The sequence below is a fragment of the Cannabis sativa genome, chromosome 2 (genome assembly GCF_029168945.1).
Source record: "Cannabis sativa cultivar Pink pepper isolate KNU-18-1 chromosome 2, ASM2916894v1, whole genome shotgun sequence".
NCBI classification, from domain to species: Eukaryota; Viridiplantae; Streptophyta; class Magnoliopsida; order Rosales; family Cannabaceae; genus Cannabis; species Cannabis sativa.
This window is the reverse complement of record NC_083602.1, coordinates 49,588,084-49,603,323: the sequence shown is the minus strand read 5'-3', so window position 1 is coordinate 49,603,323 and position 15,240 is coordinate 49,588,084.

Genomic DNA, 15,240 nt, shown 5'->3' with positions numbered 1-15,240 from the left:
GAAAAGCACCGACAGAATTTAGGATTAATTGAAATGTACTGATTGTTTTATATTAGTGCAAGTGGGAGTTTGTTTGGCTTTATGCCATAAATAAAACTCTAGTTTAATGTAATCTCTATCATTAAAATATCAATAAAGAGATAGAAGTATTTTCATCACTTATTTAATGTGTCATTTGGTTCATGTTATTATTTATATGTCTATTTGATTTATAAATTCATCCAAACCCTTATCACATTAATGTCCTTGTTTATTGTGTCGTCAGCACAGTGGAAAGTATTCAAGATTGTGTGATTAAATATATATTCCTAGATTTATCAGTACACATGGTTTTAACTGATATGATAATCTACAACATAGTTTACTTGCACCTTGGATAAGTGTTATGTCATTTCCATGGCATTGGTTAAAGTAAAGCTTGGGTTGGATGTATGGAGTATGCATCGGAAGGGACCGATATTGAACTTGAATCAGATATGATAAATTTACCGTAATATCTATTCAATTAATTATCACCTAGTTGATCCTAGATCAAATAATCATAATCCTGACATGGTTACGTTCGATCTCAAGAATATTATACATGTTCTTTGATTTGTTAGTTAAGCCTAATTTTTGGTCAGGGTGATACGTACATTTTGGGAACATGGTAGTGCAATTGAGTGGGAGCGCTAGTCATAGATATGGAATCTATAGCTTCTATCAAGACATAGAAGTGAAATGATGATTTCCTTCGAGCTTGGCTAAACACAGATAAATGGTTGAGTACTCATTTAAGTGATTATGTTAGTTCACTGAAATATCATTTATAGGTGGCTAAGTGTTTTAAGGATAAAATACATTGAAGGGTGTAACGGTAAATTAATCCCTATACAATGTAAATCATCTATAGAGGATCATTGATTATTGGGATTATAACAATGGATAACTAATAGCATATCTATATCGTGGAACATATAGAGCGTTCTATATAACTGAGAGTGCAATTCCAAGTTCTATGGTGGATGCAACAAGGAATTAATAAGTCAGTGAATTTAATTGGTAAATTCTAGATCTGCTTATTGGAAGGTCAGATATATAGGCCCATGGTCCCCATATTAGTTGAGACAATACTACTTGTAAGACTCACTTAATTGATTTTGATTAATCAATTATAATTCTAAAATTAGACTATGTCTAGTTTATGAATTTTCACTAAGCAAGGGCTTAATTGTGAAGAAAAGATATTCTAGGGTTTATTTGTTAATTACGAGACTTTGTTAAGTCTAAGTAATAAATATATTAAATGGCAATATTACTTAATAATTAATTTTTGTTATTAAATAATTAGAATTGGCATTTAAGTGGCTAAATTGGAAAACGGTATTTTCGAGAAAATAAGATGAAAAATGAGAAAAATAGCAAAATTGCAAAGTGGGGCCCACAATCCATGGCCGGCCACTTCACAAGGGTTTTTTCCACTTTATTTTTCCATTATTTTAATGGTAATTAAATCAAACCTAACCCTAAGTGGTTTCCTATAAATAGGTAGTGATGGCTAAAGGGAAAAGATGATGCATCTCATTCCTTCATTAAAAATTTCTAGCCTCCCTCACTACCCTAGCTGAAATCCTATCTCTCTTCCTCTCTTCAAAACCGAAGCCTCATAGTAAAAAGAGTGAGTGCCCACACACATCAAGTGGTACTCAATCATAGTGTGTAAGGCTGTGAAGAATCCAGTTTCAAGAGAAGGAGATTCGGACTTAGATCTTGGTGATACTCTGCTACAAAAAGGATACAAGGGTTAGAGATCTTAGTGGAAGGAGACATTATATTCTGCTGCAACCACTGTAAGGTTCCTAATACTTTATATGTGTTTATTTCATATCATTTTAGAACTTCATGTTTAGGATGTTATTAACATACTTGTTAGTGAATCTAGATCCTGGTAAAATAATTCCAACATGGGAGTCCTTTAGCGACGAGGGAGACTGTTCGCACAGTATCAAATGGGACATGATAAAAGCGTTGGCACGTTGACTTGGTGTTGGTATTTTGCCACACATGTTACCTTGGTCACGAGTGACAAGGTGAGCGTCGGTGTTGGGATTTGCGTTATCATAGTGGGAACCTATGGACAATGTGAGTATCTTGGCGAGAAAGCCTCGATGCATGGATGCACTCATTGATGCTTGCAAGCATGACTCAGTGGGGTTTGTTTGAGAGACGGAAGTGTGCACGAGGCACACGGTCGTGCAAAAATGAGCCCATTGTTTCTCGGATGGTTGGAAGGCTGACCTTAGCTTAGAGAAGTCAAGGTGCCGCACGAGTGTTTCGCTGCCTGAAAAGGTGAGCCCGCGACACTAATCATAGATATGGAATCTATAGCTTCTACAGGTATTTAAAAGTGAAACGATGATTTCCTTCAAGCTTGGCTAAATGGTGATAAATGATTGAGATCTCATTTCAGTAATTATATTAGTTTATTTAACTATCATTTATAGGTAGCTAAGTCTTTTAAGGATAAAATACATTGAAAGGTAGAACAGTAAATTTATCCCTATTTAGTGTAGATCATCTATAGAGGATCATTGACTATTAAGATTGTAACAATGGATAATCATAACGTATCTATATCGTGGTACATATAGAGCGTTCTATATAACTGAGAGTGTATTCAATTCCAGTGAACTGACAAATCATGAGAATTAAACTTTTGAACATATAATCATGATTATATTCCACTGTGCTAACGACACTATAATCATGAACAAATATATACATATTTATATATGTTCTTAATAGAATTTATACATTAAAAATAATCATGAAATAAATCATGTGAACCATGCAACATAAAAGCAATTTCTGATCTTTATTAATTAGTAAATCTGATTATATTGAAATGGGTTTTATTTAGGGCACAAAATCCCACAAACTCCCACTTGCACTAATATAAAACAAAAAGTGCATTTCAAATGATCTCAACACCTTGATATTTAGATCAAGTGTACTACGTAGTATTCTCTCCGTAATAGGATCTGACAAGTTGTATTCAATACAACCTTTCCTCCACCGTTACACAATTCCCCCAGGCATCCGCGCGTGTATCACCTTGTCCGAAGGACTGGTATGCGTGTGATTGAGACATGTGCACCAATTTTAAAACTCACATAACTTTTTCAATTTTTATCAGAATCGAGTTCCGTAAAAACTAAAGTTGCTTAATTGTTCACAAGGAAACCAAATAAAATATTTTTAGATTGAAAATAAAATTATTTTATGGAAAAATTTCGTAATTCATATACATTCATCAAATAATCACATAAACCATCATGAACAAATCCAAATCAACACAAAAACAATACATTCATCGTTTTAAATCCATATTACATGAAAGTAAATCATTACCATGGCTTCGAGGCCAGTTGTTGGGAATATTTTACTAGGATCTAGATTTACTAACAAGTATGTTGATTAACATCCTAAATATGAATTCTCTAAAATAATGAAAATAAACACATAAGAATTTAAGAAAACCTTACATTGATTACAGTAGAATATAATGACTCCTTTCGTTCAAGATCTCTAGCCCTTAATTCCTTTCTGTAGCAGAGCATTATCATGATCTAAACTTGGATCTCTTTCTCTCCTTTGGATTTGGTTGCGACCGTCTTACTCACTATGATTGAGTACTTGACTTGCTATGTGTGGGCATTGGCACTCTTTCACTATGGGTTTCGAATGTAGGTGAAATCACTAAGGAAGGAACTCTCTCATCTAGGTTGGTTGAATAGTCAAGTTGACATTAGTTGACAAATTGTCAAGAGGATGAGATGAGAGTATCATGTTCCTTTTATAGTGTTTCAACTAGGGCTTAGGGCTGAATTATATGGATTCAAAAAGAAAAAAAAATATTAGGCAAAATAAACTTAAGTGTCGTACACAATAATGGAACCACTTTCTAGTTACAATTTTGCCACTTTATTTCAACAACTTATTCTTCTTTTCATTAATACCTTTTCTAATTCAATCCTATAAATGCCAAAACTATTTATTTAAAAATTATAATTAATTACTAAATAAAATTGACATGTATGTAATTTATTAATTAAACCATACAAAGTTTCTTAATTAATAAATTGACCCCAAAATCTCTTTCCTTCACAATTAAGCCCTTGCTTAGTGAAAATTCATAAATAAGACATAGTCTAATTTTAAAATTATAATTGATTAATTAAAATCAATTAATTGAGTCTGCAAGCAGTATTATCTCAACTAGTGAGGGGACCATGGGCCTATATAACCGAGCTTTCAATAAGCAGATCTAGAATTTACCAAGTAAATTCTCAACTTATTAATTCCGCCTTGCACCACTATAGATTTGGAATTGAATAGCACTCTTAATTATATAGAACACTCTATATGTACCTCGATATAGATACATTATGATTATCCATTGTTACAATTTTAATAGTTAAAGATCCTTTATAGATGATCTACACTGAATATGGACAAATTTACCGTTCTACCTTTAAATGTATTTTATCCTTAAAACACTTAGCTACCTATAAATGATATTTTTGTAAACTAATATAATTACTGAAATGAGGCCTCAATCATTTATCTCTATTCAGCCAAGCTTAAAGGAGATCATCGTTTCACTTCTAAATACTTATAGAAGCTATAGGTTATATATCTATCTTTACCGCTCCCACTCAATTGAACTACCATGTCCTTAATCTGTATGTCACGAGAAGATTCAATTGGTCGACTTTAACAACCAAATTGAATAACATAAATAATACAACTAAGTTAAACTTAACCATATCATGATTAAGATCTATTGACCTAAGATCTGTTGGAAATTATTTTACCAGGATCTTAGATCTACTCACAAGTATGTTTATTAACATCCTAAATAAGAACTTTCTAAAACGATAAATTAAACACATATAAAGTTCAAGAAACCTTACATTGGGTGCAGCGGAATATAATGACTCCTTCCGTTCAGATCTCTAACCCTTGATTCCTTTCTGTAGCAGAGTATTATCAAGATCTGAACCTTGATCTCTTTCTCTGAATCCTTGATGCTGAATCTCCTTTGCTGATGATCTTTCTTCACGATCTTCCTCAATATGATTGAGGTATTGCTTCATGTGTGTGGGCACTACTCTAATCACTAAGAGAATTTCGAAATTCAAAGGAAGAAGCAAGAGAGAGAGTGGCGGCTAGAGAAGAGAGAGTGGAGGCTCAGGTTTTTCTGATTCAGAAAGTGTAATTTTCCTGAAGCCTTCACTATCTATTTATAGCATTCCACTAGGGTTAGATTTGAATTATATGGCATTAAAATAATGAAAAAATCAATTTAAAATACCTATAAAGGTGGCCGGCCATGGCTTAGGTGGACTGGGCCTTGATTTTTGCAATTTTGCAATTTTAACACCTTTTGTATCTGATTTTCTCAAAAATGCCAATTTCCTAATTCAATCATTTAAATGCCAATTCTAACTATTTAATAACTATAAATAATTATTAAATAATATTGTCATTTATCATATTTATTAATTGAACCATACAAAGTATCATAATTAACAAATATGCCCCTATTAACTCTTTCTTTACAATTTCGCCCTTACTTAGTCAAAATTTCACAAATAGACATAGTCTAATTCGTGAATTATAATTGATTAATCAAAACCAATTACATGAGTCTTACAAACAATATTATCTCAACTAGTGGGGGGACCATGGGTCTTTTTTTTTTTTTTTTTTTTTTGAAGAAAAGCGTAATAATACATTAAATGAAATTAGACCTCATGGTCGTTACACAATAAGTTCTCCGGAACGGAGTTGATCGGAATCGATCCATACACGTGGTGGGTGAAAGCCCACTTAGCAACATTATGAGTTGCATAGTTGCAGTTCCTACTAACATTTGAAAAATTACAACAAATAAAATAAGGAGAAGACCTAGTACAAAAGGAGACATAATTCTCTAGGGCCCAATGGGAAACCTTCCCATTGAGAGCATTGATTGCTAGTCTCGAGTCACTCTCCACAATAACATACTTATACTTTAGCTCCAAAGCAACAGACACCGCCAAGCAACAGGCCGCCGCTTCTCCACAAAGAGCCTCCGAGAAATCCAACCGGGACGTGTGAATAGAGGTCACCCTCCCCAGGTGGTTCCTAGCTACAACAGCTATGCACATACTCTCCAAGCCCACACGAACATCACAATTCAATAAGTAGATCGAGAATTTAGCACTAAAATTCACTAACTTATTAATTCTTCGTTGAATCCACGCATAGAACTTAGAATTGCACTCTCAGTATATAGAATGCTCTATATGTTCCACCATATAGACACATCATTAGTTATCCATTGTTATAATCCTAATGTGATCAATGATCCTCTATATGAATGATCTACACAGTAAAGGGATTAAATTACCGTAACACCCTACTATGTATTTTATCCTTAAAACACTTGACCCCGTATAAATGATATTTCAGCTTATGTGAAATGAGATCTCCACCATTTATTTTCGTTTGGTCAAGCTCGAAGGAGATCATCCTTTGCTTACTATTCGCCAGGTAGAAGCTATAGATTTCATGTTTATGCTAGCGCTCCCACTCAATTGCCCTACCGTGTTCCCAAAATGTACGTATCACCCTAACCTAAAAGTAGGCTTAACTAACAAATCAAAGAACACGAATAGCCTTTCAAGATTGAGCTTAATCATAAACAGGATTAAGATGATTTGATCTAGGATCAACTTGGCGATATTGACTTGAATAGATTTTACGGTAAGTTTAATTAAATCTAAGTCAAAGTTCAATATCGGTCCCTTCCGATGCATACTCCATTCATCCAACCTGAGCTTTACTTTAACCAATGTTCTGGAAAGAACATAGTATTTCTCCAAATACAAGTAAACTCTTGTTGTAGATTATCATATCAGTAAAACCCTGTGTCTGATAAATCTAGGAAACTTTATTCACATAGTCATGTTTACTTTCCAATGTGACGACAACACAATAAACATGATCAAGTATGTGAAAAGGGTTTAAGATGAATTTATAAATCAATTAGACAAGCAATTGATAAAGTGAACCAAAACATACACAAATGAATGAAAAATACTTCTGTTTCTTTATTGATGTTGAATAAAATAGATTACATTGAAATGGAGTTTTATTTGGGGCATAAAACCTAACAAACTCCCACTTGCACTAATATAAAACTAATTAGTACATATCAATTAATCCTATATTCTGACGGTGCTTTTCAAAGGCTGTCACGGCCAAGACTTTGGTAAATTGATCAGCTAGGTTGTCCTCTGTGTCAACTTTCTCAACTAGTACATCCCCTCTTGCCACATATTCTCTGATAATGTGATACTTCCTTTCAATGTGTTTGCTTCTCTTGTGGCTTCGAGGTTCTTTACTGTTTGTTATTGCTCCATTGTTATCACAGAGTAGTACCAGAGGCTTTTCCATTCCAGGAACAACTCCTATGCTGGTGAAGAACTTTCTTAGCCAGACAAGTTCTTTAGCGCTTCGCCGTCGCTATGTATTCGGCCTTCCATAGTTGAGTCCGATATCGCGGTTTGTTTAGCACGCCTCCAAACCACTGCTCCACCCACAAGAGTAAACACCATCCCAGATGTTGATTTCCAGTCTTCAAGACTTGCCCGGAAATCCGAATCGGTGTAGCCTATGGGATTTAAAGCACCACCCTTGTAGACTAACACAAGATTCCTTGTACTCTTTAAGTATTTCGTAATATACTTAATCGCATTCCAATGTTCTTGTCCCGGATTAGATCGATACCGCTCACGATTCCAACAAGCATAACGTATGTCAGGTCTAGTGCATAACATTTCATACATTAGACTTCCAACTGCAGAGGCATAGGGAATTCTCGCCATGTCCTCTATCTCTTGAGGATCAGTCGGTGACTGTGCCTTAGATAGACGAATACCATATCTAGAAGGCATGTTTGCCCCATTGGTGTTGTTCATGGAGAATCTCTCTAGGACTTTGTCTATGTAGGTTGTTTAAGAGAGAGCAAGAGATCTGTTCTTCCGGTTTCTGATAATCTGAATACCAAGAACATAGGCTGCTTCACCCAAATCTTTCATATCGAATTGAGTGTTGAGCCATTCCTTGATGTGAGTCATTTTCTTGACATTGTTTCCAATGATCAAAATGTCATCAACATAAAGGACCAGGAATACTACTATTTGGTCTTCCTTGAGTTGGTAAACACAAGGTTCATCTTCATTCTGAAGAAAGCCGTAGGTCTTGATGATTTCATCAAATCTTTTGTTCCATGAGCGAGAAGCTTGCTTAAGTCCATAGATAGACCTGTTTAACTTGCAAACTTTCTTTTCCCCGCCTGTGAAGAACATAACCTTCTCGGTTGCTCCATATAGATGGTTTCTTCAAGTACCCCATTAAGGAAGGCAGTCTTGACATCCATTTGCCAGATTTCATAATCGAAAGCAGTAGCTATGGAGAGAAGAATTCGGATGGATTTGAGCATGGCAACAGGACTAAAAGTTTCCTCATAGTCCACGCCTTCTCTTTGGGTATAACCCTTGGCTACAAGTCTAGCTTTAAAAGTTTCGACTTCGCCTCCAGCTCCTCTTTTCTTCTTGTAAACCCACTTGCATCCTATCGGATGATAGTCGTCAGGTGCGTCTACATATTCCCAGACTTTGTTCTTTTTCATGGAATCCATTTCTGAATCCATGCCGACTGACCATCGTTTCCGTTGCGGACTAGCCATTGCCTGTTTATAGGTTAATGGATCGTCATCAATACCGTCACCTACGACCATATTGATTTCACCATCCAAGCCATAACGAGCAGGTTTTGTTGAAACCCTCCCACTACGACGAGGTACGGTTGTCTTCTGAAAAGAAACTTTAGTAGTAGATTGCTCAGTTTGTTCAACTGAGGGAGTGGGATTGTCCTCTTCACGTGTGGAAGAGAACGGAACATTGGAAAGACTTATATCTGAAAGCATTTCCTCCAACACTACTTTACTTTGTGATTTGAAATTCTTAATATAGTCATCTTCAAGGAAAGTGGCATTTGTAGAAACAAACTTTTTATCATCCTTGCGACTATAAAATAGTCCACCCCTAGTCTCTTTAGAATTACCGACAAACATGCAAACTTCAGTACGTGACTCAAGTTTGCCGTCTTTCTTTCTTAAGACATGAGCAGGGCACCCCCAGATTCTGTAATGGCGTAAACTAGGTGTACGACCATTCCAAAGTTTTAAAGGTGTCTTAGGGATTGATTTAGATGGAACAACATTTAAAATGTCAGTTGCCATCTGAATTGCATATCCCCAGAAGGACGTAGGTAGAGTTAAAAAACTAAGCATAGACCTAACCATTTCCAAAAGCGTGCGATTCCGTCTTTCTGCAACTCCATTTTGTTGTGGAGTGCTAGGGGCGGTTAATTGGGATTCAATTCCAAGTTCAATTAAATGATCTTTGAACTGCATATCCATATATTCTCCACCCCTATCAGTTCGCAAGATCTTTAATGATTTACCTAATTGGTTTTGGGCCAAAGCATGAAATTCTTGAAACTTTGCAAATGTTTCAGATTTCTTATGCATAAGGTAAATATGTCCATATCTAGAGTAATCGTCAATGAAAGTGACAAAGTACTCAAAACCACCTCGGGCATTGACATTCAAAGGTCCGCAGACATCGGAATGCACTAACCCTAGAGGGATTTTGGCACGCTCTCCCTTTGCAGAGAAAGAACGTTTAGTCATTTTTCCTTCCAGGCAGGCCTCGCAAACTGGCAATTCACCTAAGACGACATTTTTCAATGGACCGTCTTTGGTTAGCCTATTGAGTCTATCAAAGCCTATATGACCTAAACGTAAATGCCATAGATATGTTTCATTATCATCATCGATCTTTTGCTTTTTGTGGTTTCTAGGTTTAGCTACTTTAAAAAGTTCGTTATGTAGGGCAAATGGTGTTTCTGGTCTAGGAACATAAAGCCCCTGTTCCATGGATGCAACACTAATCTGAATGTCATTTCGAGAAATGGTAGAACCAGAATCCGAAAAATCTAATTTGTATTGTTGCAATTGTAAGCATGAAACAGAAACCAAGTTTCTACTGAAATTTGGAATGTATAAGACATTGTCTAATTCCAAAATTCTGTTTTGAAACTTGAGTTTTGCTTTTCCTCTAGCTCTAACCGAAACCATTTCGCCATTACCAACTTTAAGTTTCAACTCTCCCGAGTTCAAATAATTCCAATTCTCAAGCAATTGCAATGAACAACTTACATGGTTTGTAGACCCAGAATCAAGAATCCAAATGGATTTATCATTCTCTAACACACATGATTCAAAGACTAAAGCATTACTGCTTATTCGTTTGTTAATTGTTGTTCTTGCTAGTTCATTTTGTTGTGAAGTATAACTTGAGGAAGTGGAATCACTTTCTCTTATCTTCTCAACTAAGCTTGAAGTAGTAGGATTTATGGAGTTATGAACTATTTGCTCTTCAGAGTGAACAATTCCCAGCTTACCTGCTTTCTGGAATTTAAAGTCCATCATGAGCATATGTGAAGTATTACTCTGACAAGGAGTTTATAACTTCAAGTTCAATTGCTAAGATATTAACTAGGAGTGGAATGAGAAGGGGATTATAGACACTACAACACATCAATAAAACAGAAGTAAGGTTTTGGTTCAAAATTCATACATAAGTTCAGAAAATAACAAGTAATGACATATGTTATAGAAATACTAAATCTAACATAGTTTATTTTCCAAGGTTTTCAACATAATGAAATACAGTGTCCCGGTAGGCGAGAGTCAAAGATAACATTAGTTGAATAGAGTTGTCAGCTCATCTAAAATTAAACATTTTAGCAACCTTTTATTCGATCAAAATGAGAATCCAACGTTGTCCCGGTAGGCGAGAGTCAAGGTTATTCTCATTTTATGAGCTTCCACCATTGTTTCATGTTTTATGAGTTTATCTCTAAGTAGTCACCGTAGGGGAGAGTCTAAATAGAGACGAAAACTCACAAAACACTCATCAAATGAAATCTTACGGTGTTAAAAGTGTTCAACGAATAACCATCCATAGGGGGACGAAGTCTAGCGTCTCGAGGTTATATTGAAAAAGTTTAACTATTGTAAGACCAACAATGGAGATTGAATATCTTTTGATTAAAAGCTCATTATTTAAAAAATATATATATATGTATTTTGTATAATCATAACATTCGATATTATAATAATGAAAAATTACAAATTAAAGTTGGTTTAAATAAAAAAAAAATCAACTTTAATTAATTTTCAATTATTATTTAATTTGAAAAATAAATTCAAATAAATATCGAACAAGTTCCATAATATAATAATAAAAAATTACAAATCAAAGGTAATTTAAATAAAAAATCAACTTTAATTAATTTTCAATTATTAATTAAATTCGAAAAATAAATTCGAATATTTAAATGGAACAAATTTGAAAATATCTCACTTAAGTTGTTTTAGAAGAATCTAAAAAAAATCAACTTAAATATCTTTCAAATCAGATTTAATTAAATATAAAATTAAGTTGTAACCACTTAATTTGAAGATATTCCATTTTAAGTTAATATTCGAAAAGATATTAACCTAAAAAATATCTAAAATATTCCATTTTAAGTTAATATTCGAAAAGATATTAACTTAAAAAATATCTAAAGAATCTTAATAACCAATGCCTAAAATTCCTCAACTTAATTTTGAAATTTTGAATTCAAAAGATATTCAGATTTAAGTTGGTTAGTTTTAGATAACTAAATATCAACTTAAATAGGAATATTTAATGAAAAATTTAAAATAAGTTCCAGAAAGAATCTAGATGGTTATAATTCTATATTTAATTAAATACAAGAAAATACATATAGTTTAGCTTAGAATATAAAATTCTTTAAACTATGATTTTCTAAATTAATTTCAAAATAAATGAAATTAATTATGTTGCTAATTCAATTTTAATTAGGTTAAACTAGTGTAATTAACCTAGTACAGTCATTCAAATCAGGCAAATGGGCCTTCACAATTGGGGTGGTTTGTGTGAGGGGGTGCTGGGTTCAGTATGTCGTACCCACTTCTATGGCTCCCAACTCTCACACAAGGCCCAAAAGAGAGGAATTTAACCTTAATAAGAACAACTGTTATTAATTGAATAGGCCCAAAAACTAAATGGGCCTAAATAAATTCTATCAAGAACTATGATAATTTATTTTAGCAACATTAACCTATATGCATCTATAATAAAATTAAACACATAGGCTCACACAGGCACACTTTGGATGGGTCCTATCATGTTGCTAGGTCATACACAGATGAAAGAAGATTGTAAATATACCTGTTACAAATTATTATCTTGACCAAGGGAGCCATCAGATCATTAGATCTGGCAAAAGGTAACCATGGCTATTTGCAATCAAGTAATAATAGGTTTTGAAAACTTACACACAAGTTAAAACACATACTCCTGCAGCAAGGTTAGTTGGATAGTTGGATGTAGGATTTATTTAATTTTAAATTAAATATTTAATTTCGAAAATAATAAAAAAAATTCGAACATTTTTAAAAAAAAAAATTTGAAAAATTCGAAAATTAAAAAAATTTAAATTTAAAATTAAACCTACAATTTTGAAAAATTAGGTTTCAACCAACCTAAATATCATTTCAAAAATTTGCTAACTACTTTTAAATTTTAAATGTTATTTTATAAATAAAAATTAAATAAAAAATTAGAAAAGATAAATAAATATCTTTTTCAAATTTTAAATGTAATTTAAATAAATAAAATAACAAAATTTAAAAAATTAGCAAAATATCTGACATCTATTTAAAATTACATGATTATAAATATCTTATTTTAAATTTAAATAAGGTCAAAATATCTAAAAAGATTTAAAAAAAAAATCTTAAAAGATAAGATATAATTAAAAATATCTTAAAAGATAAGATATCTTAAAAATATCTTAAAAGATCTTATAAATATCTATAAAATCTTACCTTAAATAAAAAAAATAAAATATAATCAAATTTAAAAATAAGATAGATTTTTAAGCAAGAAGATAGATACTAATTCTATTCATATTCAAATTACACTAATATCTTGAATTAAATTTAAAAAATATTAAATTAATTCAAAATGATAATTAGAATTGAATTAGGAATAGTAATAGTATAAATACAAAACAATACAAAAAATTGGAAGTTAATTCCATGAAAAAGCATGAAAAATTGAAGAAAAACAAAAAAATTCGAAACTGTACGGACAGATTTGCGATCACAGGAAAATATCAGCACAGCCCCGATTTTTTCAAATCTTCAAAAAATCATAACTAATTCAAATAAAATCCAAATTAAGTTCTGTAAAAGGTTAACTTGCTTAATTTTTTCCATACTATCCAATAAAAATAATTCCAGAGATAAAATCGCAATTATTTTTCACGAAAAATTCACAAACATCAATCAATCATCAAATAACACTCAATACAACATGATACCATCCAACGAACATACAAACAATCGTTTTAAAGTCCAAATTTCTTGCAAGTAAATCAATTACCATGGCTCTGAGGCCAGTTGTTGGAAATTATTTTACCAGGATCTTAGATCTACTCACAAGTATGTTTATTAACATCCTAAATAAGAACTTTCTAAAACGATAAATTAAACACATATAAAGTTCAAGAAACCTTACATTGGGTGCAGCGGAATATAATGACTCCTTCCGTTCAGATCTCTAACCCTTGATTCCTTTCTGTAGCAGAGTATTATCAAGATCTGAACCTGGATCTCTTTCTCTGAATCCTTGATGCTGAATCTCCTTTGCTGATGATCTTTCTTCACGATCTTCCTCACTATGATTGAGGTATTGCTTGATGTGTGTGGGCACTACTCTAATCACTAAGAGAATTTCGAAATTCAAAGGAAGAAGCAAGAGAGAGAGTGGCGGCTAGAGAAGAGAGAGTGGAGGCTCAGGTTTTTCTGATTCAGAAAGTGTAATTTTCCTGAAGCCTTCACTATCTATTTATAGCATTCCACTAGGGTTAGATTTGAATTATATGGCATTAAAATAATGAAAAAATCAATTTAAAATACCTATAAAGGTGGCCGGCCATGGCTTAGGTGGACTGGGCCTTGATTTTTGCAATTTTGCAATTTTAACACCTTTTGTATCTGATTTTCTCAAAAATGCCAATTTCCTAATTCAATCATTTAAATGCCAATTCTAACTATTTAATAACTATAAATAATTATTAAATAATATTGTCATTTATCATATTTATTAATTGAACCATACAAAGTATCATAATTAACAAATATGCCCCTATTAACTCTTTCTTTACAATTTCGCCCTTACTTAGTCAAAATTTCACAAATAGACATAGTCTAATTCGTGAATTATAATTGATTAATCAAAACCAATTACATGAGTCTTACAAATAATATTATCTCAACTAGTGGGGGGACCATGGGTCTATATAACCGAGCTTCCAATAAGTGGATCAAGAATTTAGCACTAAAATTCACTAACTTATTAATTCTTCGTTGAATCCACGCATAGAACTTAGAATTGCACTCTCAGTATATAGAATGCTCTATATGTTCCACCATATAGACACATCATTAGTTATCCATTGTTATAATCCTAATGTGATCAATGATCCTCTATATGAATGATCTACACAGTAAAGGGATTAAATTACCGTAACACCCTACTATGTATTTTATCCTTAAAACACTTGACCCCGTATAAATGATATTTCAGCTTATGTGAAATGAGATCTCCACCATTTATTTTTGTTTGGTCAAGCTCGAAGGAGATCATCCTTTGCTTACTATTTGCCAGGTAGAAGCTATAGATTCCATGTATATGCTAGCGCTCCCACTCAATTGCACTACCGTGTTCCCAAAATGTACGTATCACCCTGACCTAAAAGTAGGCTTAACTAAAAAATCAAAGAACACGAATAGCCTTTCAAGATTGAGCTTAATCATAACAGGATTAAGATCATTTGATCTAGGATAACCTTGGCGATATTGACTTGAATAGATTTTACGGTAAGTTTAATTAAATCTAAGTCAAAGTTCAATATCGGTCCCTTCCGATGCATACTCCATGCATCCAACCTGAGCTTTACTTTAACCAATGTTCTGGAAAGAACATAGTATTTCTCCAAATA